The sequence below is a fragment of the Oncorhynchus mykiss genome, chromosome 10 (genome assembly GCF_013265735.2).
Source record: "Oncorhynchus mykiss isolate Arlee chromosome 10, USDA_OmykA_1.1, whole genome shotgun sequence".
In the NCBI taxonomy this organism is placed as follows: Eukaryota; Metazoa; Chordata; class Actinopteri; order Salmoniformes; family Salmonidae; genus Oncorhynchus; species Oncorhynchus mykiss.
This window is the reverse complement of record NC_048574.1, coordinates 49,182,544-49,189,836: the sequence shown is the minus strand read 5'-3', so window position 1 is coordinate 49,189,836 and position 7,293 is coordinate 49,182,544. Positions and strand designations below refer to the sequence as shown.

General features: G+C 39.7%; 1 protein-coding gene across 1 annotated transcript in view; it reads left to right on the top strand.

Annotated features, from left to right (window-relative positions):
* Window positions 1-7,293, top strand: part of LOC110534181 (homeobox protein CDX-1) — a 101,213-nt gene that overhangs the window by 53,126 nt on the left and 40,794 nt on the right. The gene's annotated exons all lie outside the window — the stretch shown is intronic.

Sequence of the window (7,293 nt, the reverse complement as noted above, 5' to 3'; positions counted from 1 at the left end):
GGACGAGTCAATGAGTACGGTTGTGTGCACACAATAATGCGATTCCTGTGAATAGTCAGATTAATATAATAGTTTGATTTAAAAGTTAACAAGCTGTGCATGATTTCCATAATAATCCTGTTTACATGGACACATCTGAAATCAGGCTAACTGATGGGACTTTGACAAATGCAGAAAATCCCCAATCAAAATAAACGTTCTACCACAGCACCCATGCTATTTTTTTTGTGAGTTCGGAAACATGTTTGTATGTGAAAACTCTTTCTAAGATGCCTACTTTCAGCTATTTCGAGCTCAATTCTGTTGTGCAAAAGAAAGAGGTTTGCGCTGCTTGTGCTAGCACATGCGCAGATCAAGTGTGCCGCTATAATTCTGATTGAAGGCTTTTACATGTAAGGGATGAACACTGACGTTCTGTACACTAGCTGGAAAATCATGGACTACACGACGTGACGAGGCGGAGCCGAGGTGGAGCCAAGTCTCGTTGCGGAGTTCATTTGGACAGAACCGAGGCGTTTATCCCGCTATACCACAGTTGCCAAAGAAAACAATACTAAAGCACACATTTACGGGTAGCAATAAAAAAGAATGCTAATGATAATTCATTATTTCTCATCTTTTGGTTGCTTGAGACGCAACCCAATTCTACGTGTTGGCAACATTCTTGTCCCTTGCTTACTAACTAGACAACACAGTCTCGACCTCTGCAGCCAGAATAACCGCAAAGTAGCTGCATTTGTTCAGGATATTTTCTATTGATAGTCATTTGAATACATCCATAACAATGAGCTAAGTATGCCTGGCATAGCTAGAAAAGTTTGCCTTCTCATCGAGCCCTGAATGCAAAGTTCTTTGGGATAGGGGGCAGTATTCGGAAGTTTGGATGACTGAGGTGCCCAAAGTAATCTGCCTGTTAGTCAGGCCCAGAAGCTAGGATATGCATATAATTAGTAGTATTGGATAGAAAACACTCTAAAGTTTCCAAAACTGTTAACATAATGACTGAGTATAACAGAACTGATATAACAGGCAAAAACCAGAGGAAAATCCATCCAGCAATTTTGTTTTTGAGCACACCACTTATTATAATGGCTGTCTATGGGAATACCTCCCAGATTGCAGTTCCTAGGGCTTACAGTAGATGTCAACAGTCTTTAGAAAGAGTTTCAGGCTTGGTTTTTGAGAAATGAGCTAGAATTTGTAGTTTTTCTAGGTGGCTCCCATTTTGGCTGTAGTGTTGTGGCACATGTCGGTGAGGGCGCGCACTTCGTTATTTATCTCCGGTAATGAACATACTATTCTCCGTCTTAAATTTGATCGTTTATTAACATATTAGGGTACCTGAGGATTGATTAGAAACGTTGTTTGAATTGTTTGGGCAAAGTTTATTTGTTATCTTTCGGGATTCATTTGTATGCATTTTGAATGAGGGAAACCGGTGGTTTACTGAGTCAAGCACACCAATTAAACTGACTTTTTTGGGATACAAAGAAGGACTTTATCGAGCAAAAGGACTATTTGTTATGTAGCTGGGACCCTTGTGATTGCAAACTGAGGAAGATCTTCAAAGGTAAGTGATTTATTTTATCGCTATTTCTGACTTTCGTGACGCCTCTGCTTGGTTGAAAAATGTTTGTAATGCTTTTGTATGCGGGGCGCTGTCCTCAGATAATCACATGGTGTGCTTTTGCCGTAAAGCCTTTTGAAATCTGACAAAGAGGCTGTATTAACAAGAAGTTAAGCTTTTAAATATGTAAGACACTTGTATTTTCATGAATGTTTAATATTACGAATTTTGTATTTTGAATTTCGCACTTTTGGCACGCCTATCCCAAATAAGTTTTAACTATGGTATATTGGCCATTTACCACAGCCCTTCGGGCCTTATTGCTTAATTATAGCACAACATTGTTGAATACTCGTTTCTGATTGGCTTGAAGGGCATTATAGAGTTGACAGTTGGAAAAGATTTCAGGACAGTTATAAAAGATATCGGGACACCTTGCGGGACACATGCAGGCCATACTTGCTACAAAGTTACAGAAAGCTAAAACCTACAACCATACAAACCGAAATTGGATACATTGCAAACGCCGGCCCAACTAGGAAAAACATAGCTAGCCAGCATAGATTTTTTTTTTTTTTACAGAGACATAGTTTTGGGGGAGCATCTGGTGACTTAATGCAGTGAGTGATCAGCATGAATTTCTCCGGTCCCTTTGTTGCAGTCATGACGCAAGTGGCGCTATACTGTCAAATCCTCCCACATGTTTCTAGTTTGAACAGCTGTTTTCAGCTACTGGTATATTTTAATTCGATTGTCATACTGGTAGGTTTTCTGGAAACAAACTATTTAGCTCACTTCTAGTCTAGTGTTAGATATGCAATGCGATCTCCTCATAATGAACAGTGTTGAGTGTGAAGACAAGAAGTCAACCTTTTCTAGCTACCCAAGGCAATTGGGCATCATCAGCTCATTGTTATGGATGTATCCAAATGAATGTCAATAGAAAACAGCTTAAGCAAACGCAAATCCGGCTACTTGCTTTTATTCTGGCTGCAGAGGTTGTGACTGTGTTTGCCATAGCTAGTTGGCAGGCTAGCTACAGTAGCAAGCAAGGGACTAGTATGTTGCCAGTGACCATGGCATCAGAGCATATAGAATGAACAACTCTGTCGCGTCCATAAATGTTGAACTAATCGAACGAAAGACTGGGTCGCATCTCTAGCAACCAAAAGATGCGAAAGTATGAATTATCTTCTAAAAATGAAAATATAATTTATACCTGTACATGTGTGCCTTAATATTGTTTTCTTTGGCAATTGTGGTGTATGCATGATAAACACCTGTTATGTGCATTACCTTGGAAAAATGAACTCCCCAAAGAGACTCTCCTGCTTCATCCATTGTTTCCAAGGTAATGTACAGAACGTCGATGTTTATCCCTTACATAAGTCTAAAGATTGCTCAGAAAAGCAGGTGTTTTAATTAGTGCGTTCTTACTTCGATTATGACCTTACGCCGATTAAGATCAGCAGAGTACGGCGTTTACATGACTAATGCCATAACCGACCTACTGCTATAATCAGTTTAATATCAAATTATTAGTGTGCATGTAAACTTACTCATAGTTAAAAAAAATAAAAAATGTTTTTACAACATAACAACGTTCACAGTTAATACAATGTATTTCAATTAGACATGAGTGAAAATGATAGTGAACATCTTTATTGCATGTACAGTAGAATGGGCTGCCCATTATTCATTTTAACGGATATAACAAAATATGCAAGCAAATGCCTTTAAAAAAAAAACTCGCAGTGCATTTGCTGTGTAGCAATGTATGCATCTCAATTAACGTATGGAGTTCATTAAAAATAGAAATGTGCACCTTTTTTCCCGTCTAAGATGTTTAGATATCAACAATATTTTTCAAACATCCCTCTGCCGTTTGCCTTTCCATCTTACTATTATTTACAATTTAGATACCTAACAGAACAGGGAACACATACATGTTTTGCCAGCCCTGGTTACAGTAATGAAAAGTGTATATTTAATAAGGCCCGAGGAGGTGTGGTATATGGCCAATATACCATGGCAAAGGGTTGTTCTTATGCACAACACAATGCGGAGGGCTTGGATATAGCCCCTTAGCCTGGTATAATGGTCATATACCACAAACCCCTGAGGCGCCGTATTGCTATTATAAACTGGTTACAAAAATAATTAAAAGTAATTTTGCATCATATCTGTGTATTCTGTATATTGTCTGATATACCACGGCTTTCAGCCAATCAGCATACAGAAACCTACCCAGTTTATAAATAAGAATATACTATCATTGCTTTGATATAGAGGTACCATACATTACAGACTGTATACGAATGATACCATGCCGAGAGTACAAATTGAAAGATTATGAAGAAAATGTTAACAATAAAGGCACTTTGTTTGAAATTAAACCACATGAAAAATCATTAAAACAACATTAAAACTAAGTCATTTAGTACAGCTCAAGAGGTATCAACTGCCCTTTCAATGTGTCCGAGTTAACACTCAAGGATACATGCCATAGACCTTTCAATATAGAGTTGGAAATTCAACAGCATTTTGTACAAGACAGTACTCTAGCCAGGCAAACAGATTAGGCACAATGAATATATACTATTGATGAAAAATGTAACATCACAAATTAATTCTGGCATTTACAATCAGTACCTTTTAATATGCTGACGAAACCTGATGGAACAACCCTGACCACATGAGAACCCTTGGAAGGAATGAGATGTAGTGCTCAAGGGGGAAATCTGCAGTTCAAACAATAACAAAGCCGGCACCCTGCCCCTGTTTTGGGCAAACAGCTGAGGGATGGGACTGGAAATGCAACCCCTCTCAAATTCATAGACAGAGCTACGGATGGAAGGACTGCTTTAGCCGACATCCACAAGGCAGCTGCTTTGGCGGTGTCTGAGGTGGAACTGTGTTAAGCTTACCATTTGCTTCCCAGTCCAAACAGTTTGCTTATATACAGTGCATTTGGAAAGTACTCAGACCCCTTGACTTTTTCTACATTTTGTGACGTCACAGCCTTATTCTAAAATGCATTAAATAAAGTTTTTTCCTCATCAATTTATGCACAATACCCCATAATGACAAAGCAAAAATATGTTGTTAGAAATGTTTGTAAATAAAAAAAATGTAAAACTGAAATACCTTATTTACATAAGTATTCAGACCCTTTGCTATGAGACTCGAAAGTGAGCTCAGGTGCATCCTGTTTCCATTGATCATCCTTGAGATGTTTCAACAACTTGATTGGAGTCCACCTGTGGTAAATTATATTGAATGGACATAATTTGGAAAGGCACACACCTGTCTATATAAGGTCCCACAGTAGACAGTGCATGTCAGAGCAAAAACCAAGCCATGAGGTCAAAGGAATTGTCCGTAGAGCTCTGAGACAGGATTGTGTCGAGGCACAGGTCTAGGGAAGGGTACTTAAAAATGTCTGCATAATTGAATGTCATCAAGAACACAGTAGCTTCCATCATTCTTAAATGGAAGAAGTTTGGAACCTTTTACTGAGGAGTGGCTTCCGTCTGGCCACTACCATATAAGGCCTGATTGGTGGAGTGCTGCAGAGATGGTTGTATTTCTGGAAGGTTCTCCCATCTCCACAGAGGAACTCTAGAGCTCTGTCAGAGTGACCATTGGGTTCCTGGCTACCTCCCTGCCAAGGTTCTTCTCCCTCGATTGCTCAGTTTGGCCGGTCTTGGTGGTTCCAAACGTCTTCTATTTAAGAATGATGGAGGCCACTGTGTTCTTTGGGACCTTCAATACTGCAGAAATGTGTCGGTACCCTTCCCCAGATCTGTGCCTCGACACAATCCTGTCTCTGAGCTCTACGGACAATTCTTTCAACCTCGTGGCTTGGTTTTTGCTCTGACATGCACTGTTAACTGTGGGGCCTTATATAGACAGGTGTGTGCCTTTCAAAATAATGTCCAATCAATTGAATTCACCACAGGTTGACTCCAACCAAGTTGTAGAAACATCTCAAAGATGACCAATGGAAACAGAATGCACGTGAGCTCAAGTTAGAGTTTCATAGGGTCTGAATACTTATGTAAATAAGGTATTTCAGTGTTTTTTTGTTAATTGTGCAAAACAATACTAAAAACCTGTTTTCGTTTTGTCATTATGGGGGATGTGTGTGTAGGTTTGCTGCAGAGTTTTATCTATTTAATCCATTGTGGAAGGCTGTAACATAACAATATTTGGAAAAAGTCAAGGGGCCTGAATACTTTCCGAAGGCGCTGTATATGTGGACGCTTCAGAGCTGTCAAATCCACAAGCGGCTCCTGGCATTATACCTAAGGCGGACATTGCCATTGGCTGCACGGAGTCACATTAAAAGAACACCCATGCAGCATTGTTTACAAGTTCGAACACTGGAATTTGTGATGATTTTTACACCTCAATTAAGATAATTGAATCCTCTATTTTGTTGAATGATTTTTCATTTTGGGCAAAATGATTTCTATGCACTCTCAGAAAAAAAGGATTTTGGCATTATTGCGGAGCGTTGCTGCAATTGGCGTTTTTCCAGCTGTGCCCATAGGAGAACCCTTTTTTGGCTCCAGGTAGAACCTTTTTTGGTTCCTGGTAGAACTCTATTGGGCTTCATGTGGAACCCTCTGTGGAAAGCAGTGGAGGGTCCTCAGAGAACCCTCCTCAGTGAATTTCAGAATATTATTTTTTGGTGAAACATTAAGAAAGTTATCCTTTTTAGATAAAACTATGCTAAATATATTCACGTCACCAAACAATTGTTTAAAACACACTGTTTTGCAATCAACGTCTACAGTAGCCTCAACGGCACTCTGTAGGTTAACACCACTGGGGGTGTAGCCGGAGGACAGCTAGTGGCCATTCTCCTCTGGGTACATTGACTTCAATACAAAACCTAGGAGTCTCATGGTTCTCACCCCCTTCCATAGACTTACACAGTAATTATGACAACTTCTGGAGGATGTCCTCTGACCTATCAGAGCTCTTGCAGCATGAACTGACATGTTGTCCACCCAATCAAAGGATCAGAGAATGAATCTAGTTTTGAAAGCATAAGCCCAGCTAGCTAGCACTGCAGTGCATAAAATGTGGTGAGTAGTTGACTGAAAGAGAGAGAAAGACAATAGTTGAACAGTTACATTTACAGAACAAATACATTTCTTCAAAAATGAAGATCAAAGAGAGGGAGAGCTATATTTGTTTTTTTTTAACTTTCACTTTCTTAGCTAGGGAATGCAGCTAGCTAGTTTAGCCTACTCAAACACCCGGCTCAAACAGAGATGGATGCTATGTTACCTAGCTGACTACGGCTATCCAACAGTGGATCTCTTCCAAGTCAAGGTAAGCTTTTGGTTTGATTAATTTATTGCCACCGGGGCCCGCCAATGTAACGGCTAAACTGCTTGCTAACTGTACACTGTACGGCAATGTAGTGGGTTTATTAACGCATTAGTTCTAGTAGCTCTGTTGACTTGACGTTAGATAATATGGTGACAAAGATGTAGTCTGTGTTTTTTTTGCCTGGTCACAGAACAGCTGTTATGTTGTGCACTGAAGTCCACAAGCAAAGGGAAAAGGTGAGAGGAGTAGATGCAAGAAGGAATTCTACAACGATCAAAGGGATCATGCTGTTTGTATGTGGCTGCTATGAAATTGAACTGTTTGAGTGTGATCAGGGGTGTATTCATTCCTCCCATTCTGTTGAAAAAAAAAGCTGAAAT